A 27,330-nucleotide genomic window follows, 5' to 3' on the forward strand; every position below is an offset into this window, starting at 1 on the left:
AGCATCTTTTAATTTCATGGCTGCAGTCACCATCTGCAGTGATTTTGGAGCCCATAAAAATAAAGTCTGACACTGTTTCCACGGTTTCCCCATCTATTTCCCATGAAGTGGTGGGACTGGATGCCATGATCTTAGTTTTCTGAATGTTGAGCTTTAAGCCAACTTTTTCACTCTCCACTTTCACTTTCATCAAGAGGCTTTTGAGTTCCTCTTCACTTTCTGCCATAAGGGTGGTGTCATCTGCATATCTGAGGTTATTGATATTTCTCCTGGCAATCTTGATTCCAGCTTGTGTTTCTTCCAGTCCAGAGTTTCTCATGATGTACTCTGCATATAAGTTAAATAAACAGGGTGACAATATACAGCCTTGATAGATACCATTAAATTGAAAAACTGAGAGTCACTGAAGTTTAAGTAGCTTGCCCTAGAAGCATTCAAAAATTCTAGGTGTAAGACAAAATGCAAGGTTCTCTGAGTGAGAGAAAATCGCTGTCGTGTATGACTCTTTGCGACCCCATGGACTATACAGTCCATGGAATTCTCCAGGCCCAAACACTGCAGTGGGTAGCCTTTTCCTTCTTCGTGGAATCTTCCCAACCCAGGGATCAAACCCAGGTGTCCCGCATTGCAGGCAAATTCTTCACCAGCTTTTTTCCACTTATTATTCTGCCTGTCTGCAGGAGAGAGTTAGCACCTGGGTAACATAATCCATAAGATAAAGTGAGTTTCCAAAGCTTCATATTCATGTATACATCTTAATTATCCATCTAGGTTATAAACCCCTTAAGACAAGGACCAATAAGTTCATGTGCTTTTAAGGCAAATAATATTTTACACTTATATAAAGTTGATGAATCAAGAAATACACTTCTGCAAAAATATGAGTTTGCAGGAGCTTAACTAAAGCATTCCATCAATAAAATAAAATAAAGCAAAATAATGGTGCTCTGTTCCATAGTAAAAAGTTGATCTGTTAATTTTGATAGTATATTTTATTGCATATAAATTATAAATCAATTAAAAAAATAAATAGTAAGTAAAAAACTAGGCAATGAGTTCCACTTCTGATTATACTGGATGTAGCTCACCTAAACCCTTCATAAAAACAACTAAGAATTAACCAATACTGGGAAATTGTTTAAAGAAAATTGGATTGCTACTGAGAAAATGAAACTTCAGAGGTCAAAATCCAGGAAAGAATAAAACTCAGAGAGATGCATCACATATTTTGTGTCCAGCTTCTCTCCTTTTGACATGTATATTTTCTTGGCTATGGGAAGAAGCTGAGAAACCAAGAAGAGGGTCAGATCAGATCAGATCAGTCACTCAGTCGTGTCCAACTCTTTGCGACCCCATGAATCGCAGCATGCCAGGCCTCACTGTCCATCACCAACTCCCGGACTTCACTCAGACTCACGTCCATCGAGTCAATGACACCATCCAGCCATCTCATCCTCTGTCGTCCCCTTCTCCTCCTGCCCGCAATCTCTCCCAGCATCAGGGTCTTTTCCAATGAGTCAACTCTTCGCATGAGGTGGCCAAAGTACTGGAGTTTCAGCTTTAGCATCATTCCTTCCAAAGAAATCCCAGGGCTGATCTCCTTCAGAATGGACTGGTTGGATCTCCTTGCAGTCCAAGGGACTCTCAAGAGTCTTCTCCAATACCACAGTTCAAAAGCATCAATCCTTTGGCGCTCAGCCTTCTTCACAGTCCAACTCTCACATCCATACATGACCACAGGAAAAACCATAGCCTTGACTAGACGAACCTTTATTGGCAAAGCAATGTCTCTGCTTTTGAATATGCTATCTAGGTTGGTCATAACTTTTCTTCCAAGGAGTAAGCGTCTTTTAATTTCATGGCTGCATTCACCATCTGCAGTGATTTTGGAGAATTCAGGAGCTTTTGGAGCTGAGAAGATAAAAACTGCAGATGGGCCTGCTGAACCAGGCAGGACGGGAGGGACCAAGTTTTCCTAAAGAAGGAAGGTGCAAATAAATAAGACCAAAGAATGGTGTATTTTCCTTCAGTAGATCTGCTAAATGCTGAAGCTATCACAAGGCAAGAGGCTGGAAACTCAATAAGAAATAGCTGAAAAATAAGGAGAGCTCAACGTGGTGGAAAAAGAGAACACTGGGCTCATCTCCTTTCAGGCACACATCAAAACTGCAACCACATACAGAGCATCTCTTGCTGAAATTGAACAGCTGGGAACTAGAACAGCTTTTCTACACCCAAGAGACTGAACACTGCCTGGGGCTCTGGCTGGCTTGCCAGAACAACCCCAGTGCACCCCCCCATCCCACATCAAACTCCTGCTCCAGTGCCTCCGGCTCCTCTACACTGCTCACCAGTACGGTGGAGGCTGACAGTGTGCTGGGACCCCAGTCCAACATGGCCCCTGCCAGCACACTCTCTGGTGCACACACTTGAGGGAGCAAAGCTAGCTCCAAAGCAGAGACGACCAGTCCCTGGGCACACTGAGAAGGGGCAAAGCTAGATAGGGTGGGGCCAGAGAGCCGTTCTCTATGTGCACGTGGGAGGGGCTGGGGCCCCACCCCTTCAGAACAGACCCTCATACCAGGGTGTATGCACTGGAGGAAAACGTGAAACCAGGCACCCCAAGCCCCCAGGCTCTGCCATGTCCCAAATCACTGTGGAGATTGCCATCACACCCTGGAGACATCCAACTCCCTCAGGGCTCCGGCTCCAGCCCCTTAGCCTGCAACTCCACCCCTGATAGGTCAGTAACAGCCAATGAGCATAGGTGCAGCCTCAGCTCACACCTGGCTCTGGCTTTAACCCCTCCACCTCCATCCCACCTGCAACAAAGGCAATGACTGCCAGCAAACCCCAAGAGAAGATACAGCCCATGCTCACTGCAGACCAGCTCTCCCTCCAAAGCCACTGGCAGACTGCATCTGGGGACACACACACACACACACACACACACACACTCTCTCTTTCAAGACTAGGATCAGTAACTATTTCTCGTAATTACATTGAGACAGAGAAAGTTAAACAAAATTAGAAAACAGAGGACTATGTTTCAAACAACAACAACAAAAAAAAAAACAAGAAGAAAAACCCTAATGAAACAGAGGTAAATAATATATTTGAAAAAAAATTCAAAGCAACAGTGATAAGAATACTAACTGATCTTGGGAAAAGAGCAGATGAACACAGAATTTTAACAAAAAACTAGAAAATCAAAACCACAAGGAGATACCCCTCACGCCTGTCTGAATGGCTATCAGCAAAAAAGACAACAATAATAAATGTTGTTAAAGATATGGAAAAAAAGGAAACCCTGGTTCACTGTTGGTAGGAATGTAAGTTGGTATGCCACTATTGAAACAGTATGGAACTCCCTTAAAAAATGTGACTACTATATGATCCAGCAATTCCCACTTCTGCCTATATATCCAAATAAAACAAAAACACTAATTTGAAAACAAATGCACATCAATGTTCACAGCATTAGCTACAATAGCCAAGACACATAAACAATTTAAATGCCTCTTAGATGACTGGATAAAGAAGATGTGATATATACAATGAAATATTATTCAGCCATAAAAAAATTTAAAAAATGGCATTTGCAACAACATGGATGTATCTGAAAGGTAGTATACTAAGTGAAGTAAATCAGATACTCTACTTAACCTTAGCCAAAAGGCCAAGAAGCAATATAAGTAAGTACTTATGTGAAGTAAATTTGTACTTTATTTGAAGCAAATCAAATAAAGACAAATACTGTATGTTTCAACTTATATTTGGAAACTAAAACTAAAGGAATGGATGTACAAAACTTCAGAAGCAGACTCAGATACAGAAAGGAAGGGAGAGGAGTAGTGGAAAGGTGCAAGATAGGGAAAAGGGATTAAAAAGTACAAAATATTAGATATAAAATAAATAAGGTACAAGGATATAATGGACTGAACAGGGAATATTATCAATACTGTATAATTTTAAATGGAGTATAATCTATAAAAATGTCTAATTATGTTGTACACCTGAAACTAATATTACATTGTAAATTAACTAAAATTCAACCAAAAAGTTAATTTAAAATAAAGATACAAATTGTGAAAAACAGAGTAGGGTTTTGGCAGGCTTATGGTGCATACAGTTAGAAACTGGGCTCTAGCAGCCAAATATGCAAATATGGTTTCATAAAGCAATACAATATAGCAATGAGAATTTGATCCATGCAATATTATGGGTGAATCTTAAAAACATAATGTTGATTCACATAAGATAGTTACCAAAAAAAAGTACATACAACATATTTTCATTTATATAAAATAATAGGCAGATTTCATCATGATACAAATCAAGATTGTTTTTCTTTGGTAGAGTAGTGACTCAGAAAAGATAGAGGCAGGTGACTTTCAGGTGTTAGTAAATTTTAGTTCTTAATATGGGCATGTTCATTTGAGAACATTCAATGAACTATATACCTATGATTTATGTTCTTATTCTATTAATATTTTAAACAAATAAAATTTGCTTTAACACAAGAAATCTTATTTATCTACTATCCTTTGCCTGTTAACAGAAACTAAAAGATGACAAAATGAATGTGCATTGACTCTATAGATTACTCTGTATTCTTTAAGATAAATTAGCCAGAGTGAGTTTCCATTGCTTACAACCAAGAATGCTAATGAATTCTATAGTCTACCAATAAATTATAAGGCAAGGTCTATCTCATCCCTGCACTCCAAGGTCAATGCCTTCTCCAGCTCGCCAAGGAACAGCAGTCCATGTGTTCCAAAGAAATACTGCTACCATTTAATTAGATAGATTAACAAAAGTTGGATATGCATGCAACTGAAGATAGGAGTTAATCAAGTCAAAAAGAGAAATGATCGGCTTGAAGGAACTTCAAAAAAAATCTAATTGAGATTTTAATTTAATAACATCAGAGTTTTGTGTTAACTCTACTGTAGAAATCTTAGGTTTCCACAGATGATGATTTCATTATTAAGTACCCTGAAATTTCCCAAAAATTGTGCAATGAAAATAACCTCAAATCTAAACCAAAAAAATTCAATTAAACATTTTTAAGTTTAGTTTGTTAAATTAGCTGAATTTTTTTCCAAAAGTAATGTTTTGATCTTAAGCCTCCTGCTTCTGGTTATAAGCAAGGTGAAAAGACAGCCTTCAGAATGGGAGAAAGTAATAGCAAATTAAGCAACTGAAAAACAACTAATCTCAAAAATATACAAGCAACTCCTGCAGCTCAATTCCAGAAAAATAAACAACCCAATCAAAAAATGAGCCAAAGAACTAAATAGACATTTCTCCAAAGAAGACATACAGATGGCTAACAAACATATGAAAAGATGCTCAACATCACTCATTATCAGAGAAATGCAAATCAAAAACACAATGAGGTACCATTTCACGCCAGTCAGAATGGCTGCGATCCAAAAGTCTACAAGCAATAAATGCTGGAGAGGGTGTGGTGAAAAGGGAACCCTCTTACACTGTTGGTGGGAATGCAAACTAGTACAGCCACTATGGAGAACAGTGTGGAGATTCCTTAAAAAACTGAACTGCCTTATGACCCAGCAATCCCACTGCTGGGCATACACACCGAGAAAACCAGAATTGAAAGAGACACGTGTACCCCAGTGTTCATCGCAGCACTGTTTACAATAGCCAGGACATGGAAGCAACCTAGATGTCCATCAGCAGATGAATGGATAAGAAAGCTGTGGTACATAAATACAATGGAGTATTACTCAGCCATTAAAAAGAATACATTTGAATCAGTTCTAATGAGGTGGATGAAACTGGAGCCTATTATACAGAGTGAAGTAAGCCAGAAAGAAAAACACCAATACAGTATACTAATGCATATATATGGAACTTAGAAAGATGGTAATGATAACCCTGTATGCGAGACAGCAAAAGAGACACAGATGTATAGAACAGTCTTTTGGACTCTGTGGGAGAGGGAGAGGGTGGGATGATTTGGGAGAATGACATTGAAACATGTATAATATCATATATGAAACAAATCGCCAGTCCAGGTTCAATGCATGATACTGGACGCTTGGGACTGGTGCACTGAGATGACCTAGAGGGATGGTATGGGGAGGGAGGAGGGAGGGGGACTCAGGATGGGGAACATGTGTATACCTATGGCGGATTCATGTTGATGTATGGCAAAACCAATACAATATTGTAAAGTAATTAGCCTCCAATTAAAATAAATAAATTTATATTTTAAAAAAAGAAAAAAAAAAGTAATGTCTTTTATTTGATTCAAAATGATGGCCTTACCTCACTTAAAACATTATTTTCTCAAAACTGAAGGGAAATGCAAATTTTAGAGATAATGGAATTCAATTATTCAGAATGCAAAAGCAAAGAGCAGAAACACAATGTTAAGCACAAGAGGTAACAAGGAGTAAGTGAAGAAAGGATGGGTATTTTTTAAATAGGATAAAATATGCTAGTAAAACTAGTTTATGTCAAAAAAATGTCAAATATTTTTAAAAAGAGGCAAGGTCTGAAAAAATAAAATCCTCATGGGAAGAAAGCTGACAACACTGTCAGATGTGGCTTGTTTGAGAAGAAGCTCAAATAGGGAAAGTTGAATTTAGTTTTTTGCTAAGAAAAACATGATCAAACAAAATATCCCAAGATACCAGCCCAACAGACCAATAAACACTGAAGAAATCTTTCATGACCTTCTTTGACGAGTCTTAGCGTCAAAACTCTAAGAGAAGGTACTGTTAGTCTGAAACTACTTTTCTCCAGAGCAATGATTCAACAATGATTCATCGTATCTAAAACTACTTGTTGGGCTAGCTCAAACCATGAGCCAAGAAACCAAGCTGAAGATGACTGAAATAGTTCATCAAATGGCAGTCCTCACCTCAGCACCACCTGCACAAGAGACCCTGCAACTGCCAGGAGACCAAGGCTAATTCACCCAATATTGGCCAAATCCACACAGAACGTTGATCAGGCTTGGCTTGAACCATAAAGACAACACAGAGAAGATGCAAAGAGAATTCTGAAGTCTTGGTCCTTGTTTATTTCTACATTTTAAATCCTCTAGCCTGCCCAACCATGATAGTTCAGTCTTTCAAAGTATGAGAATGATCAAGAAACGCAGAAATTCCCACTCAGCCTCAAATATTCATTTCTCTTTTCCTTACCTACACAGGACCATTCTCAAGTTATCATCTTATACTTCACTCCCAGGTATGCGTGCTCAGTCGTTAAGTCATGTACAACTCTTTGTGACCCCGTGGGCTGTAGCCTGCCAGGCTCCTCTGTCCATGGGATTTCCCAGGCAAGAATACTGGGATGGGTTGCCACTTCCTCCTCCAGGGGATCCTCCTGACCCAGGGATCAAACCCACGTCTCTTGCTTGTCAGGTGTATTCTTTACCACCAAGCCACCAGAGAATCCCCATACTTCCCTCCACATCAACCTATAACATTCCGTGTATCTAAGTGTCTCAATGCCAATTAAAAGCATTACTCTGAGAAGAGTAGTCTGATATTATCTCAAAGGGATCATTAAAAAAAAAAAAAAAAAGAAGCATGTCTTATACTTGGATTGTCACATTCTTGCCCAACAAATTTTGCTGAGTAGCTTAGCTTCACCCAATTCAATAATGGTTGAATAGATCCAAAGTAGGGAGACCCAAGTGGGAGGACTACAAACTTGGAAGAGTTAGAGAGGCCACATTTCACCAAACCAAAGGCAGGGTAGAGGAAGAAGAGAGGAGAGGGAGAGAATTTTTTGATATCTGAGACCAGACCACATATGTCTATGATCCCATGAAAGAGGGATTATCTCTACTCAGTCTCTGGAGAAAATATATATCATCCAAGTTCCTGGAGGAATAAGACTTTTGAGAGCACAGAACAAGATAGAGATTGCTCCTAATTCTAAATTACAAACAGATCAAAAACAATCATGTCAGAAGGAAGTCTATCTGATATGGATGTTAAAATAGCCACATCCTCTCTTTCCATGCATAAAACCTTTAGAGTGAGATTAAAGTTTTTAATCACATTCCCTCGTATTCTTGGCTTCCCAGGTAGCTCAATGGTAAAGAATCCACCTGCCAACTCAGGAGATGCGAGAGACATAGGTTCGATCCCTAGGTGGGGAAGATCTCCTGGAGAAGGAAATGGCAATCCACTTCAGTATTCTTGCCTGGAAAATCCCATGGAAAGAGGAGCCTGGTGGGCTACTGTCCATGTGGTCACAAAGAGTCAGACATGAGTATTCTTGCTGAGTATCAATTCTCCTGTAAGTCAATGTGCAAAATTATCTGTCTATACAGACATTCTGCTTGTCCTGGTATATGGTGATATTAATTTTCATTCAGGTTCTGAGGTTACTAGGTTCCAAAAGGAGAATTACTAAGAGTAAATTTGGGATGGAAGTCACTCATGGAATTTAAAGTCAGAAGGTAGCCTTAAGATCTTCCCTAAACTGGATCCCACATTACCCAGGTAGGATGGCAGGCTCGGAAAAAAAGGATAGGAATTTGTTACAGGTGTATATATTCCAGGTGAAGCATGAAGGTATACATATTTAAAAGGACAGAGTCTTTGCAGGTGAGCCGTGCCTCAGAATTTGGGGGAAAGAAAGGACTTTTCTTAAAAGAGTTCCTTTCTCTTTCCTCCCTGACCCCAAAGGAGGGTAAAAAGATACCTATTAACCCAAAACATTTTCTCTGCTGCATTCACCTAGTTGGTGTTGTGGTCATAGAAAAACAAAAGCAAAACAAAATAAAACTTTTATGTGTCAGTGGCTGTCTCCCCTCAATAGAAAACCCATTCCTGCCAAGCAAAAGCTCAAGGATTATTCATCTTCATCATTTTCTCCAACCTCTCTGCAACCCTTTTTGATCATCTGTTATGGTTCATTGTCCTTACACTTAGGGAGCATCCTGCCAGCACAAGCTAAGAAGTCAGAGTAACGTGATGCTGATTTTTACAAGCCCAATGCTATTCTCTGTCTCAAACTTAATGCTTCTTTGAGAACCTGTAATGCATTTAGCTCATTTCCAGGAATTTGAAAAGATTCAGTATTAGTATTATGCATCTGTCCCACGCAAGACTATAAACAATGTGAAGAAAGCTGCAAGATCCACACACACAAAAAATTAATAGAAGACTTTATACAAACTCTTAGAGTAAATAGTATAAGTTAGATAAGAATTTAGGAAAAATGTGCCAGTAAGGATTGCAGTTCTCAAGGAAGGATTTGTGAAGGAAGCACAATTTTTCAATTGTTTTTTTTTTTTTTTTAACAAGCATCATTATGATCACAAGTGTAATACATACACTTTAAAGAATTTACACAATGCATACATATAAGAAAAGGTAAATTTCCTCCCCAAGATCATACTCCTCAAGAGATAATTACTGTTACTGATATGGTTTATACTCTCGTCTTTTTTCCCTTACTATATGTACACATATCAGAATTTACTTTTATTACAGTCCTTTTTGTATTTGTATGCCCTGATCATGTTTCCACACAGAACACATAACCATAGCTCATTTTTAAAATTTTCAACATGATATGTCATAGTTTAGATATAGGAGGGAAAAAATGATCAGTTAAAATAGATGGGGAAAGGAGATGATATTTCAAGTGGAAGAGACAGAAAGAACAGGACTGAACATAGATTATTCTTGGAACAGTCAGAAAATGGCCATCAGACTAGAGGAATAGTAGATGTGAGGATGCAGAAGCTGTCAGATTGTAAAAGGAATTGAAAATCAGGCAAAAAACATTAGATTTGGCTGAAAATGTGAGCATTTTTAACTCTGGGAAAACTATGCTATTTTATTACACTCTGTTTCTGTGATAAAGTCAGAGGCTAAACTATTACCAGGGCTGGACAACTGGACTTTGCTCCACATACCAAAATATACAGAATCCATTTAGAGAGTGAGTAGACAATTTTAAAAACCTGTTGCATTTACATCACAGTAGTGCCTAGGTGGTGCTAGTGGTAAAGAACCCTTCTGCCAATGCAGGAGACATAAGAGATGTGAGCTCAATCCCTGGGTCAGGAAGATCCCCTGGAGGAGGGCATAGAAACCCACTGCAGTATTCTTGTGTGGAGAATCCCGTAGACAGAGGAGCCCAATGGGCTAGAGTCTATAGGGTCACAAAGAGTTGGACACCATTGAAACAACATACCATGCACGCACGCAAGTGCAATAAAAGCAACTGAACCTAGCAAGTGCAATTGATTAAAACCCATAGCCAAGCATTGGATGATAGGTCCTTCTGTGGACTCAAGAGGAAAGTTTATTCAAAGTGTGACACTAGCATTGATCCTAAAATGGCTTGTCACAGCCTTGTCTTGAGCGAGCTCCTTCCTCACAGCTCGTCTTTTGTGATTTTTCCTTCGCTGATGAATTGAAGTGACTCCCCAACATTTTTCATTTTAAGATCAATGAATTGGCTGACTTGGTGACTATGCTTGGGAAGACAAGAGATGGAAGCAGAACGCTCCCAGTTCCTGCTGTGGCTCAGTGCAGACACTGGAAACAGATCCAACTCAGCAACCTGCTCACCCCCCAGCAGAAGTAAGAGTGGCCTAGAAGTGTAAAAACCTTTATGATCTATTCTATATGGGTCTGTAGAATTCGAATTTTTTAAGTGTTAATAATTCTCATACTACATGTGTTATCGGAGAAGGCAATGGCACCCCACTCCAGTACTCTTGCCTGGAAAATCCCATGGATGGAGGAGCCTGGTGGGCTGCAGTCCATGGGGTCGCTAAGAGTCGACACAACTGAGCGACTTCACTTTCACTTTTCACTTTTATGCATTGGAGAAGGAAATGGCAACCCACTCCAGTGTTCTTGCCTGGAGAATCCCAGGGACAGGGGAGCCTGGTGGGCTGCCATCTATGGGGTCGCACAGAGTCGGACACGACTGAAGCGACTTAGCAGCATATATGTTATATAAGGCATTTAAAAATATTCAGAGAAATTTTGAAAAGCAAAGAATTCCTTCTCGTATCTCCTAGTCGAATTTTTCTCTGATTGTGAGTCCTGTCCCTTTTTCCTCAGCAGTATAATATCTACTTTATCAACTCCAGTTGAATGATTTGCACTGATGTGGGGGAGGGGGATGATGAATCATTTTTTAAGTTCTCACAATAGGTATTAAAGACAGAGGCTATGTGTTCACTGCAACTAAGTTATTAATTTAACTTGACCAGAAAGTGAAAACAATAAAATTAATTAATCTGTTTCCCTTTTATAGTTAAGATATTTTTAGGCCTCTTATACTCGTTTCTAACCCATTCTCCTGCCTGACTCAATTAAGAAGTCCTCTTTGGTGACATCTACTTAATGTTATTTTAACTGCTTTGAAATCTACTCTGGGGAACTTACATGACTCCAGTATATGAGCCAGTGTCTAATATCTGGCTCTAACATTTGCCCAACTACAAATGATGAGGCAAGTTTGTCCAAATATATACAGCAAATATTTTCTCTAGATACCGGAAATACAATAAACAGAAAATACTCTGCCCTTCAAATAGTTTACATTCTAGCTGAAGATGAAAACCTTAATGTTCAAGAATTTTCTCCTCCAAACTAAAATCTTTTGCCCTGGACATGGAGTATATATTGCCTTTAAAAATGAGATGGCAATTTCTCCAAAGCATAGATGTCAAAGGCTTTTGAATGAAAACAAAACAAAAAAAACCCCTTCTTCCTGATGTCTTCCTAAGTAAGGACCTAGGTAAGGTAAGATTTCTACTCCAGTGTAGAAAATATAACCATGAGTTGTCTGTGATAAAAATCTTCAGTTGGCGGTCATTGCCAAAGTGATAAGACCTTTAGGATTGCTCTTGGTATTCTGACCAACCAGGTTGGCTTTCCCTGCTTGACTTAGATCTTCAGTTCATGATGAAGATATTGATGATTATCTGGTCTGAGGTATAGAATAAGCCTTCTTGACTTACTCTTTCCTCTAAGGGCAAGATATCTTTTGTCATTAACAATCCAAAACTGCCTAATACTGAATGTGGACATTTTAGCTAGTTGAGAGGATAGAAAGATGTTTGAGGAAATAATATCAGCCCCTGCAGCTCAATTCCAGAAAAATAAACGACCCAATCAAAAAATGGGCCAAAGAACTAAACAGACATTTCTCCAAAGACATACAGATAGCTAACAAACACATGAAAAGATGCTCAACATCACTCATTAATGCAAATCAAAACCACAATGAGGTACCATCTCACACCAGTCAGAATGGCTGCTATCAAAAAGTCTACAAACAATAAATGCTGGAGAGGGTGTGGAGAAAAGGGAACCCTCTTACACTGTTGGTGGGAATGCAAACTAGTATAGCCACTATGGAGAACAGTGTGGAGATTCCTTAAAAAACTGGAAATAGAACTGCCATATGATCCAGCAATCCCACTGCTGGGCATACACACTGAAACCAGAATTGAAAGAGACACATGTACCCCAGTGTTTATCACAGCACTGTTTACAGTAGCCAGGACATGGAAGCAACCTAGATGCCCAATGACAGATGAATGGATAAGGAAGCTGTGGTACATATACACAATGGAGTATTACTCAGCCATTAAAAAGAACACATTTAAATCAGTTCTAATGAGGTGGATGAAACTGGAGCCTATTATACAGACTGAAGCAAGCCAGAAAGAAAAACACCCATACAGTATACTAATGCATATATATGGAATTTAGAAAGATGGTAACGAGGACCCTATATGAGAGACAGCAAAAGAGACACAGATGTAAAGAACAGTCTTTTGGACTCTGGGAGAAAGCGAGAGTGGGATGATTTGAGAGGGTAGCAATGAAACGTCTATATTATCATATGTGTAGGGGATCGCTGGTCCAGGTTTGATGCATGAGACAGGGTACTCAGGGCTGGTGCACTGGGATGACCCTGGGGGATGGGATGGAGAGGAAGGTGGGAGGGAAGTTCTAGATGGGGAATACATCACATGTGTGCCTGTGGCTAATTCATGTTGATGTATGCCAAAAACCACTACAATATTGTAAAGTAATTAGCCTCCAATTAAAATAAATTAATTATTTTTTAAAAATAAATAAAAATTAAGAAATGGAAAAAAAAATAATAATATCGGCCATAATGTTTTTGTACCACTGGCCTCTGCACAATAGATGTTTACAGATTATCAGTCTATGTTTAATACTATGTGTTAATAAATGTTCCTCCTAATCCAGGACTTCCTTTATTACAGATCTAAGGAAAGTAAAGAAATAGTGTTATATCTCAGATAATCATTCAAATGGAATGGAAATAATACCACAACATCAGCCCCCTTAGGCATCAGGAATTACTACTGGCCATTTAAATACACAAACACACACTTGCTCACCCCTGTGTCATTGACCTTTTTTCCCCAAGGTTGCTAAATTAAAAGTAAAAAGGAAAATCTCTCATTGACTTATTTTTTCTAGGATTCATGTGGAATCTTATGAGCATCTTGAATATTATTGGCTTAACTATGCTGTCTTGGCCAAGAAAACAATGTGAAAACATCAGAATGTTCCTTTGGCAAAATTATATAAGCCAATACAGCATTATTTTTTATATGCAGTAAGTTAAAACTTTCTTACCATATGAACACTGACTATCAATAAGCTTTAGTTTCTATTTTTTTCCAAAATAAAAACCTGCCTAAATTTAGAGTTAAGTTATTTGGGATTACTAAGAGAATTTAGAAAGTCAGTTAGATTCAAAATCAGTATTCCAAACCCATGCAAGTTCAATTACCAATAAAGAGATTTCCTAACAAACTGATCCTCCTGCAAATAATAGCTACAAATAAAAGGGGAAAAAATACAAAAACCAATCTGAAGACTCTAATGACTGAAAAAAGTGTCAGACATTTTTGGAGGAGCAAAAAGCAGAGCAAGTGATTAGCATGGAGTGAGTTCTCATTTTGTGGTTTTTTCTTTAGAGTAGCTAAAACTTTAATGGAAAGCTTGCCATCTTTCTAACCAAAGGAACTGGGAAAAGAAGACTAGAACACCCAGGGCCACTAGAAGAGAGAGAGAGAGGAAACAGAAGAGAGAAATCCATAGAAAAGCAACCTCCAATTTTGTGTTTAAACTCTGCCCAAACCTCTGACTGACCCCTGAACCATTCATTCATGGAGGAAAAAGAAAGAATCTTACAGCTAAAGGCTTAAAGAACTGAATTAGATCTGAGCTACAACCAACCGTAGACATGACAATTTTTAGTTTCAATCTAGCTAAGTTAATTGCTTGTTGTAAATCAAATCCCTTATGATTATACAGTGGAAGTGAGAAATAGATTTAAGGGCCTAGATCTGATAGATAGAGTGCCTGATGAACTATGGAATGAGGTTCGTGACATTGTTCAGGAGACAGGGATCAAGACCATTCCCATAGAAAAGAAATGCAAAAAAGCAAAATGGCTGTCTGGGGAGGCCTTACAAATAGCTGTGAAAAGAAGAGAAGAGAAAAGCAAAGGAGAAAAGGAAAGATATAAACATCTGAATGCAGAGTTCCAAAGAATAGCAAGAAGAGATAAGAAAGCCTTCCTCAGCAATCAATGCAAAGAAATAGAGGAAAACAACAGAATGGGAAAGACTAGGGATCTTTTCAAGAAAATCAGAGATACCAAAGGAACATTTCATGCAAAGATGGGCTCAATAAAGGACAGAAATGGTATGGACCTAACAGAGGCAGAAGATATTAAGAAGAGATGGCAAGAATACACAGAAGAACTGTACAAAAAAGATCTTCATGACCCAGATAATCATGATGGTGTGATGACTGACCTAGAGCCAGACATCCTGGAATGTGAAGTCAAATGGGCCTTAGAAAGCATCACTATGAACAAAGCTAGTGGAGGTGATGGAATTCCAGTTGAGCTACTCCAAATCCTGTAAGATGATGCTGTGAAACTGCTGCACTCAATATGCCAGCAAATTTGGAAAACTCAGCAGTGGCCACAGGACTGGAAAAGGTCAGTTTTCATTCCAATCCCAAAGAAAGGCAATGCCAAAGAATGCTCAAACTACTGCACAATTGAACTCATCTCACACGCTAGTAAAGTAATGCTCAAAATTCTCCAAGCCAGGCTTCAGCAATATGTGAACCGTGAACTTCCTGATGTTCAAGCTGGTTTTAGAAAAGGCAGAGGAACCAGAGATCAAATTGCCAACATCCGCTGGATCACAGAAAAAGCAAGAGAGTTCCAGAAAAACATCTATTTCTGCTTTATTGACTATGCCAAAGCCTTTGACTGTGTGGATCACAATAAACTGTGGAAAATTCTGAAAGAGATGGGAATACCTGAACACCTGACCTGCCTCTTGAGAAATCTGTATGCAGGTCAGGAAGCAACAGAACTGGACGTGGAAAAACAGACTGGTTCCAAATAGGAAAAGGAGTTCGTCAAAGCTGTATATTGTCACCCTGTTTATTTAACAGGCTGTTAAATAAACATGCAGAGTACATCATGAGAAACGCTGGACTGGAAGAAGCACAAGGTGGAATCAAGATTGCCGGGAGAAATATCAGTAACCTCAGATATGCAGATGACACCACCCTTACGGCAGAAAGTGAAGAGGAACTCAAAAGCCTCTTGATGAAAGTGAAAGTGGAGAGTGAAAAAGTTGGCTTAAAGCTCAACATTCAGAAAACGAAGATCATGGCATCTGGTCCCACCACTTCATGGGAAATAGATGAGGAAACAGTGGAAACAGTGTCAGACTTTATTTTTCTGGGCTCCAAAATCATTGCAGATGCTGACTGCAGCCATGAAATTAGAAGACGCTTACTCCTTGGAAGGAAAGTTATGACCAACCTAGATAGCGTATTCAAAAGCAGAGACATTACTTTTCCAACAAAGGTTTGTCTAGTCAAGGCTATGGTTTTTCCATTGGTCTTGTATGGCTGTGAGAGTTGGACTGTGAAGAAGGCTGAGCACTGAAGAATTGATGCTTTTGAACTGTGGTGTTGGAGAAGACTCTTGAGAGTCCCTTGGACTGCAAGGAGATCCAACCAGAACATCATAAAGGAGATCAGCCCTGGAATTTCTTTGGAAGGAATGATGCTAAAGCTGAAACTCCAGTACTTTGGCCACCTCATGTGAAGAGTTGACTCATTGGAAAGGACTCTGATGCTGAGAGGGATTGGGGGCAGGAGGAGAAGGGGATGACAGAGGATGAGATGGCTGGATGGCATCACTGACTCGATGGACGTGAGTCTGAGTGAACTTCGGGAGTTGGTGATGGACAGGGATGCCTGGCATGCTGTGATTCATGGGGTCGCAAAGAGTTGGACATGACTGAGTGACTGATCTGATCTGATCTGATCTGTATTAGTTTGCTAGGGCTGCCATAACAAAGTGCTACAGGCTGGGTGCCTTAAATAACAGAAATTTATTTTCTCACAATTCTGGAGGCTAGAAGTCTAAGACTAAGGAAGTGGCATGGCTGGTTTCTCCTGCAGCCCGTCTCCCTGGCTCATAAATGGCCAGCTTCTCTCTCTGTCTTCACATGGTCTTCCCTGCTATATGCGTGTGTCCAGATTTCCTATTCTTATAAGGAAACATAATGAATTAGAGCTTACACTGAAGACCTTATTTTTAACTTAATTAAAACTTAGTTGGTTCTCTTTATCCACAGGTTTCACACAGATTCAGCCAACTATGGATCAAAAATATTTGGAGGAAAAATTCCAGCAAGTTCCAAAGAGCAAAGCTTGAATTTGCCATGCACTGGCAACTATTTACGTTGTATTTACAATGTTACATAGCATTTTCATTGTATTAGCTGTTATAAGTAATCTAGAGATGATTGAAACTATACAGCAGGATGCACGTTATATGTAAATACTATATCACTGTATCCAACGGACATGAGCATCCACGAATTTTGGTATCCATAGGGCCTGGAACCAATCCCCCACAGACACCAAGGGACAACTCTACTTTTTAAAAGACTATATCACCAATGTATGCATCACATTCTCAGTTAATGAGAATTAGGACTGCAACGTATGAATTTGAGGAGAACATAACTCAGACCACTGGCTAAAACACTGGTAGTCTTAGAACAATGTAACAAAATCCACAATCTCCACAAAATAAAATTCAAATGTCCACTTCACATACCAAAATTACTTGACATATGAAGATCCAGGAAAATAAAACCCAACCCCAGGAGAAAAATCAGATGCTAGTTCCAAGGTCAACCAGATGCTGAAGTTATCATCAGGTAGGGACTTTAAAGTAGAACTTATAACTGGGCACAGTGAGACAAAGAAAAATATACGTACAAGGAACTGGATATAAGATATCAACTGCAGTTATACCTACAGCAAATTGAAAATGAAAAGTATAAAGAGTATATTAATAAATATAACAGACCTAGGAGTAGGCTAACAAGACATGTATAAGAACTTAGAAAGTATCATGAAACTTTTTGAGAAAGATTTTTAAAAGGCCAGTAAATAAAATATCATGTTCCTGAATTAGAAGTTTCAATATTATAAGGTGGTCAAATGTTTCAAATTTGTTTACAGATTCACTACAGTAGCAATCAGAATCTCAGCAGGTTAGATTGTAGAACTTGATAAGCAGATTCTAAAATTTAGATGGAAGTGAAATAAACAAAAATAACTAAGACACATCTAAAAAGGAATGAAGGAGGTTAATTTGCTGTAAGTACTAGATATGATATATATTGTAGTGTTTTAATAAAGATAATGATATAGAGAAACAATAAATATCTCAGATATTTTTCTTCATTAGTACTAGGTTGATAACAGTTGTCATTACAGTAAACTGGGATATGATTTTTTTGTTAAAAAATTGTAGATCTTTTTCTAACAGTACCCAAAAAAAAAAAATCAATTTCATGCTCATTAACCACATAAATGAAAAAGTAGAAATTATAATTCTTTTAAGAAATATTATCGAAGAGTATTTTATGGCCCCAGCTTAAGAAAACTTTTCTAGGCAAAACACACACACACGCACATACACACCCACACACACACACACAAGTCCCACTGTTCTTAAAGAAACAAGCAAATTGGAGCATGACATCAGCAAGATGGAGAAATAGGTGGTTCACAACTTCAGTCTTCCTCACATAAAGAGCAGTTAATATCCATAGAAAGACACCTTTGTGAAAAACTCAGAAATCAAGGTTGAGGTTGACGTGCATCTTAGATCATGCAAAGAAAGAAAAGACATATTTTAAGGAGTGATTTCCTTTTGACCTTGTTGCCCCTCCCCAAGGCCACACAGTCCCAGCCCTGGGCCTACAGTCCTGCGGTGGGAAAGAGGACACAGGTGGACACCTAGCTTCCCTAGCATTCTGGGTTGTTTTCTTGGAGGTCCTCTTAGTGCACCGCAGGGATAATGGTAGAGATCGGCTGGAGACAGAGAAGTGTTGAGGCTCATAGAAATTAGCATGCAGATCTTGGCAGACTGTTCCTACTGATCTCAGCGTTCATGCAGAGATCCCACACAGTGGTTCCATTCATTCAGAGAGCTGAGGAAGTGGCCCTGTGCGGCACAGCTACACAGTCAGAATTTCTACTGAGTTTGGGTCACAGGTCAGCAGGCCATCCTCACTGTGGAGCACATTCTAGATCAACACCTAGTCACTAGTCCTGCCCAATGGCTGAGCACACCCTTCAGCTCCTCTTGACCAGGACGTCTGGCCTAAGATGCTAGGCAGCTGTACAACAAATCCTATGACCTAGCCAAGAAAGGCAGTAAGGCAGTAACACTGCACAGCTGCTGAGCAGGAAGCCTGTCCCAAGACACTGGACAGCCACACAGCACATCCTAAGTCCTGCTGGGAAAGGACAGTCAGCAGTCTGATCCAACAGCTAAAAATCACTAGAAAAGGAAAGGAAACTATTTCTTCCAGTGTTAAGAGAGGAATGTGAGAATACAGGATGACCAAGAATCAGATAAATATGACACCAAAATGTCCAGCATTATCCTGATACTAGAGAATAAATTCACTACAAGGAAAGAAAAATACAGACCAATATCCATAATGAATATAATGTGAAAATTCTCAACAAAATAATAGTAAGCCAAATTCCATAGCACATTAAAAGTATTATATGCCATGATTGAGTAGGATATACCCCTCGGGTGCAGTGATGCATCAACATAGGCAAATCAACAAATGCTATACACCATATTAACAGGATGAAGAATTTAAATCATATGATCAAAACTCCTAGGAAAAAACATAGGCAGTATGCTTTTTGACATCAGTCTTAGAAATATTTTGGAGGGATATCTTTCCTCGGGTAAGAGAAGCAAAAGCAAAAATAAACAAGGGGGACTACATTAAATGGAAAAGTTTTTCATAGCAAAGGAAACTATCAGCAAATCAAAAAGACTACCTACTGAATGGGTGAAAATATTTGCAAATGATATTTTTAATAAGGGGTTAATATCCAAACTACACAAAGAACTCCTATAACTCAACACCAAAAAATAAACAATCTAATTAAAAAATGGACAGAAGACCTGAGTAAACATTTTTTCAAAGAAGACATACAGATACCAAGCAGGCATATGAAAATATGCTTAATATCACTAAGCATCAGGGAAATGCAAACCAAAGCCATAATGAGATATCACCTCACACCTGTTAAAATGGCTATCATCAAAAAGACAACAAATAACAAGTGTTGGCAAGAAGGTGGAGAAAAGGGAACCGTCATGCACATTGGTGAGAATATAAATTGCTGCATACTCTATAGAAAACAGCAATTCCTCAAAAATTAAACACAGAACTACTACATAATCCAGCAATTCTATTTCTAGGTGTTTTTCTGAAGAAAACAAAACCACTAATTCTAAAAGATAATATACCCTTATGCTTATTGTGGCATCTTTCTTAATAGTCAAGATATGTAAAAAACATAGTTGCCATCAGTAGGTAAATGAATAAAGAAGATATAGTGTGTGTGTGTATACACACACGATGGAATACTGCTGAGTCATAAAAAAGAATAAAAGCTTGCCATTTGTGACAACATGGATGACTGAGGGGATATTATGCTAAGTGAAATGAGTTAGAGGGAGACAAATACCATATGATTTCATTTATACACGAATCTAAAATGAACAAAAGAAAACAAACATAACAAAACAGAAACAGAGTACAAACAGGCGGTTGCTGAGGAAGAGGGCTGGTGGGGAGGGAAAAGGTGAGGAAAATTAAGAGCACAAACTTTCCAGTACAAAATAAATAGAGGGATAAAATGTATAGCATAAGGAATATAGTCAATAATAATGCAATATCTTTGTACGGTTACATATGGTAACTAGACTTATCACGGTGATCACTCTGTAATGTAAGAAATATTGAACACTATATTGTGCACCAGAAACTAACATAATGTTGTAGGTCAATTATACTACAAGAAAAAATCAAACTCCTAGAAAAAGAGATGAGATTTGTGGTTACCAGAGGCAAAGGTGGGGGAATGGAAAATAAGATGAAGGTGTTTAAAAGGTATAAATTTCCAGTTACAAGATAAACAAGCACTAGAGATGTAATGTACAACATAATATAATTAACACTACTATGTGTTATGATGAAAGTTTTTAAGAGTAAACCCTAGAGTTTTCATCACAAAATATTTTCTTCTGTTTTGAATGTATAAGAGATTAGAGATGGTCATTAAACTTTAGTAATATCATTTTATGACCTATATAAGTCAAGTCATTATGCTGTGTCCCTTAAACTTGTACAGTGCTAAATATCAATTTATCTCAATAAAACTGGAGGAAAACAAATTAAAAAATGTAAATCATATGATCATCTTAATAGATACAGAAAGAGCATCTGACAAAATTCAATATCTTCCAAGAGGAAAACTCTCAACAAATTGGATATAGGAGGAAAATAACTGAACATAATAAAGGCCATGTATGATGACTCCATAGCTAGCATCATAGTCAACAGTGAAATAGCTTTTCCTCTAAGATCAAAAACCAGACAAGAGTGCCTACTCTCACCAGCCCTATTCAACATAGTACATACAAAATTCTTAGCCATAGCAATTAGGCCAGAAATAAAAGCCATCCAAATCAGAAAGGAAGAAGCAAACTGTCTCTTTACAGACAATTGCAGATGACAGGGACAATTTGCATATGATGAGACCTTATAGACAGACAATCCTGAAGACTACATCAAAAAACTGCTGGGATTAATGAGTAAATTATGTAATGTTTCACTGTTAGCATTCATTAAATTAACAAATACTTCACTAACAACATATTTAGCATTAGGCCCTAAATTCTGAGTGACAGAACATTATAACAAACATACCATGCTGTTGCTACATCTCTATTATTTTGCACATACTCTTTCTTCTACATGAAAGGCCCTTTCCCCCTCTAGATTACCCAGTAAATACCTATTCGTGTATTATTAATAAATCCCAGTTTAGATATTCCCTTTTCTGGTAAACATTCTAAGACTCAGCATAGAATTAATTTGCTCATGTTTCCTTTATGCTTTGCACATTTGTCTCCTATTATATTTAACCACTCTATTTTAGTCATTTACTTATTGTAAGTCACCTCTTTTATTAGATTACAAGTTCCCTGAAATCAGATACTGTCTTTTGTGCATTGTCAAGTGTCTCATAATTGCAAAACCCTTAGCACAGAAGTGATGCCTAACAAATGTATTAGGTGAAGTGATCTATCTGGTTTTGAACTCACCCTTCCTTGATGAGCAGAGACAAGTATAATAAGTAATGATGGTCACATAGAAACATGGGAAGATTACAAGTTGTGGGTTACTCATTACTGCAGTTTCAGACCAAGGAAAGCATTTAAAGTTTAATTTTGGAGGCAATGTTATGACCAAAGCCAGGAATAGGATCCCCATAGGGTCAACGGTCAAACTGACCTTGATAATATGGGAACACAACAGAACAATAAAGAGTAGAATTCCAGAGAATTAATTCTAGATGAGGTAGTGGGTTAAACCTGGCTCTGACCCTTGCAGGTTGTATAACAGTGGGCAAGTTTCTTAATCTCTCTACTCCTCAGTCTCCTCACCTATAAAAGTGGGGAATAAATAGTGATATGATAGTTTTAAATATTATCTGCATATTATTTGACATTATTCCCATTAAAAGTTAAATCTAATCCCCCTCACTTGGTTTCTATTGAGCAGAATTGTGGTAGAAATGACCCAATATGACTTCACTATGGTTATTAAAGCTAGGTTATAAGTGATGACACAGTGATACAGTTTCTCCTTGACTCTGTCTCTCTTGAGAATTGTGCCTATGAAGTCCTAAGCTGCCATGTAAAAAGTATATAAACATTAAATCTGCCATAGTGAAGAAACCAGATGAAGAGTCCACACGAGGAGAGAGAGATGTCTGGAGATTCCCAGCTGTTCCAGCCCCTGATGGCTGAACCTGCCAATCTAGTGCCATACATGTGAGTGAGTGAGCTTTCAGCTGACTTCAGCCCCAGCTTTCCAGCCACCCAAGCTGACACTGAGTATAGGAAAGTGTGTTACTCCACTAGGTTTTACCCAAATTGCAGATATGTGGGCAAAAATAAATTTTTTATTTTTACTTTAAATGACTGAGTTTTGGTTTCAAAAATGGAGTGCTGCTAAAATAAAATCTAAAATGAGAGGCTTTGGAACTAGAGGAAGAATCTGGAATAACTTAAACTGTTAGCCAAAGCATGGTGAACCAAGAGGCTGTTTAGGAGAATTTAAAAGAAGTTTTAAAAAATGCTATGAAAGTTGAAGGAAAATGTACAGTTGTTTTGTAGTCATAGGAAATTTAGCAACATTGTTGCCTACAGTAAATTGGAAAATAAAAGATGTGTACCTAACAAAGTAGATGATCAGCTAAGAGATTTGCAGGTGCTACATGACTCTCTCTCTCTCTCTCTGTATGGGTGGGTGGGTGGGTGGGTGGGTGTGTGTGTGTGTGTGTGTGTGTGTGTGTGTATTTGTAGCCTTTACTAAAGCATGGGAGGATAGAGGTAAAGCAATGAAGTAACTGTTAAATATATGTAAGGGAGCTAGGACTTTCTGTATTTGAAAATAAAATTGTTTTTTAGTCTCTCAGATGGCTGCTGCTGCTAAGTCACTTCAGTCGTCTCCGACTCTGTGCGACCCCATAGACGGCAGCCCACCAGGCTCCCCAGTCCCTGGGATTCTCCAGGCAAGAACACTGGAGTGGGTTGCCATTTCCTTCTCCAATGCATGAAAGGGGTGGCAAATGATGCTAAAACTAAGAAATGACTTTCTAGAAATGATCAATTCCTGATGTTATAAAAAGTGATCTAAAGATGCAACCAAGTGTGACTCTAGAATCTTGGGAAATTTAAGATGGGTGCCTCACATAGGGAGAAGGCAATGGCACCCCACTCCAGTACTCTTGCCTGGAAAATTCCATGGACGGAGGAGCCTGGTGGGCTGCAGTCCATGGGGTCGAGAAGAGTCGGACACAACTGAGTGACTTCACTTTCACTTTTCACTTTCATGAAATGGCAACCCACTCCAGTGTTCTTGCCTGGAGAATCCCAGGGATGGTGGAGCCTGGTGGGCTGCTGTCTATGGGGTCGCACAGAGTCGGACACGACTGAAGTGACGCAGCAGCAGCCTCACTTAGAGAAACATAGAGCCCCTCCAATTATCTTAAGAACATGCTTTGTGCATCCTCTTCATAAAATAATAGGGTTTCTAATAGTCTAAAGCACATTTTCCTATAGCTGCCTTATGGGAAGACCAAGGTGGACAATGCTTATGTCAGTAAGATTTGTGAATGTAACTTTTGTCCAATGGAGTGGCTCCAACAAGATTCCCATAAAGTTCTTAGAATAATGGCATAAACAGGCTAAGTAAACTGTTCAGCTGCAAACACCAGCCACTTCCTGAGGAGAAGGAAAAATGTGTCTGAGTACAGAACCAAGTTGTCGAGAGTCATTCCTAGGTACCAGGACTGAGTTCTGATCAAGGAACTGACAACATGATGTGAACAGGATTTTAGACCAGGAATTCTTGTGTGCTTCCCATTCTCCTTTTTTTGAACAGAAGGGTCTACAGAAGTTCTACCATGACTGTTCCACCAAAATACACTGAGTGTGTGGAGGAAAGATAACTTGTCTCAAGGGCTCAGCTTTTCAGATGGAGAGGAACTCAACCCGAAAAGCTGATTTCAAGGATGTATAGAATTTAGTTTCATCTGTACCTGGATCTGATTTGGATGACCTTAATGTTGAGCCTGAAACCACATTAAGTAAGATTTCTCGAAGGTCTTGGGCAGAGGTGAGTATATTTTGGTGTCAGAAGAATACAAATAATTTGTGACCAAAGAGCAGACTGTGGTGGTTTTAAGAGCTATCTGTAAATTCTCTGACATTCCCTTCATAAAAATGATGGTTCCTAATCTCCTTTCTCTTGAATATAGACTGCTTTTAGTGACTTGCTTCTGAAAAACATTGAATGAAGCTAAAGTGACATTTTGTGATTTCAAAGGCCAAGTTAGACAAGTTAAAACAGCTTTCATCTGGCTTGCTGTCTCTCTTACTTCTGGCTCTGATATTGTCCACGAACACTTTTTTTTTTTTTTTTAAGTACTTGGGAGTTGATAAATCTCTTGTAAAAATTGATTGATAGAATCAGAAGAAACACACTACGTTGATTTTAAAAAGAGAGTAAAATATAAGAATAAAATCTTAATAAAGTCAATAGATAAATACTACTTTCATCTGAGAAAGGAAGTGCGTAAGGGGGAAAAAAATCTATTACCAATCTAGGAAGTCACAAAAGAGCAAAATCACGTTCACACAAAATGCTCAAAGGAGACAACTAACCTTTGTTCTAAATAAAACACAGGATCCTCACAGGCAGGCACATTAGAAAAGACCACTGATCAATTAAGTAGGACAAAACGCTGGAGCAAGTACACAAGTTCCCTAGGTGTACCTGAATTTCAAAAAATAAAAAGATGTTCTCAAGTTGAACTCTCAAAGTTATTTTTGAAGTTTTCATACTTTAGATAATAGCCCACTATGATTGGTAAGATGAAACAATGCTTTGAAACACATACCCTTCTCTTCTTTGAAACCTGCTTTGATAGTACATTGCTAGAAAAGATGCAATTGAAAATCAGGGGGAAGAGATGAGTCACCATTTGATGTCATTTTGTTAGCCTGTGAGGCAGGTCACATTCAGCTCTATAAGAATCAACTTTTTTCCTCCCGTATCTGCCTTGCCCTTGACCTAATCTTCTAAAGTCTAGGTAGTGCATTTTATTTTTATTCACATCATTCATAGTAATGATTACATTCTACCTTGAGACCCAGAATGTACACACATTCACATATACATAAAACTGAAATTAAAGTTTTATACTGGTTATGATTCCATAAATGGATTTTGTAAACTACTCTCAACAGAGAGTTGATCAACACTTTAGATAGTACTGAACTAGGGAAATTGCCTAGTCCTTCTAAAGTTAACTTTGTTGATTCCCCTATGAATTGCTCAAATTTTCAGTCAATAAATCCATCTGATTTGAGATGTTATCTGTCTGGAGATTTGGATTTCTATTCATTTGTGCAATGGTCTTATTTGTGTCAAATATAACTTTCATATGTCATATATTCTAGGCATATAGGAATGAAGGATATAGTGGAAAACAAACACAGCACTACTTTCAAGGAGCTTAAGGTTTAAACAATATGAATTTTTAAATAACATCATGAATGTAAGGTAAAATAGTTTCTATAAAGAAAGTCTACAAGATTCACTGATAAAGAAAACTAATAACATAAGAGGCTAATAACATAAGAGACTTATATATAGTGATACAAGAAGGATTTGCTCTAAAGATGGTATCTCAACCATGCTAGACTATGCTAGACTATTATTTGCTCCTTAATAATTGGTCTTCTTCTTTTCCATTTAAACGTTGTCTTAATTAGGGCCATGTTTCCCCCAAGTAAATATTCTATTTCTCAGCTTCCTTGGCAGCTAAGTATAACCAAGTGACTAAATCCTAGCCACTGTGATGTGAGCTGAAGCAATCTGTGCCATTTCTGAGTATTGTTCTATTTAAGAACCCAACAAAATTTTAGGTGCACAGTACAGTTGAACATATATCCCCTTCATCTTGTTTCCTGTCAACTGGTTGAAAGATGGAACACTCTGGGACTTAGAAACATGTCATGTGTGAAAATTGCAGAGTCACTTACCAAACCTGGATCACCAATCTGTCTCTGGGCTCTCACATGAAAAATACGTAAACTTTCATATTATTGTGTGTTAGTCACTCAGTCGTGTCCAACTCTGCAACCCCATGGACTGTAGCCCGCCAGGCTCCTCCATCCATGGGATTTTCCAGGCAAGAATATTGGAGCGGATAGCCTTTCCCTTCTTGGGTGGGGAGTGGAGTGGGTTGCCATTTTCTTCTCCGAGGGATTTTCCTGACCAAGGGATTGAATCTGGGTCTCCTGCATTTCAGGCAGACTCTTTACTGAGTGAGCCACCAGGGAAGCCCCTAAAAGAAAAAGTGAAATTCGCTCAGTCTTGTCTGGCTCTTTGCAACCCCATGGACTATACAGTCCCTGGAACTCTCCAGGCCAGAATACTGGAGTGGATAGCCTTTCCCTTCTTGAGGGGATCTTCCCAACCCAGGGATCAAACCCAGGTCTCCTGCATTGCAAGTGGACTCTTTACCAGCTGAGCCAGAAGGGAAGCCCCGAGCCACAGTGTTATAGACTCCCTTTGTTCTGTTTCCCAACATAAAAACAGTACAAGAACTTAATGATGAGAGGGACTAGCCACTTGAAAAATTAGGTTTATAGGTAATGGCTGAGGGGACAAGGGTACTAAAGGCAGAGGGAACAGTATATACAAAACCTCCAGGAAGGGAAGATTTTCTAGATTCCAGGGAAGAGACTGCTAAGTCACTTCAGTCGTGTCCAACTCTGTGCGACCCCATAGACGGCAGCCCACCAGGCTCTGCCATCCCTGGGATTCTCCAGGCAGGAGTACTGGAATGGGTTACCATTTCCTTCTCCAATGCATGAAAGTGAAAAGTGAAAGGGAAGTCGCTCAGTTGTATCTGACTCTTCGAGACCCCATGGACTGAAGCCTACCAGGCTCCTCCATCCATGGGCTTTTCCAGGCAAGAGTACTGGAGTGAGTTGCCATTGCCTTCTCCACCAGGGAAGAGAGGAAGCTGATATGCTTGGAGTATAGTAGATGAATAGAGAATGGAACAATGTAATATT

General features: G+C 38.7%; 1 long non-coding RNA gene across 1 annotated transcript; it reads right to left on the reverse strand.

Moving 5' to 3' along the window:
* Window positions 1-968: 968 nt before the first annotated feature.
* On the reverse strand, window positions 969-26,586 carry LOC147343040 (uncharacterized). Its single transcript, XR_015157199.1, has 2 exons — window positions 26,290-26,586; window positions 969-1,975 (listed from the first exon to the last, which is right to left on the reverse strand). It is a non-coding gene; the product is annotated as an uncharacterized LOC147343040 (long non-coding RNA).
* Between the last annotated feature and the right edge of the window lie 744 nt (window positions 26,587-27,330).

This window comes from Bos grunniens, chromosome 28 (genome assembly GCF_055505025.1).
Source record: "Bos grunniens cultivar Pamir isolate PY7600 chromosome 28, Bosgru_T2T1.0, whole genome shotgun sequence".
In the NCBI taxonomy this organism is placed as follows: domain Eukaryota; kingdom Metazoa; phylum Chordata; class Mammalia; order Artiodactyla; family Bovidae; genus Bos; species Bos grunniens.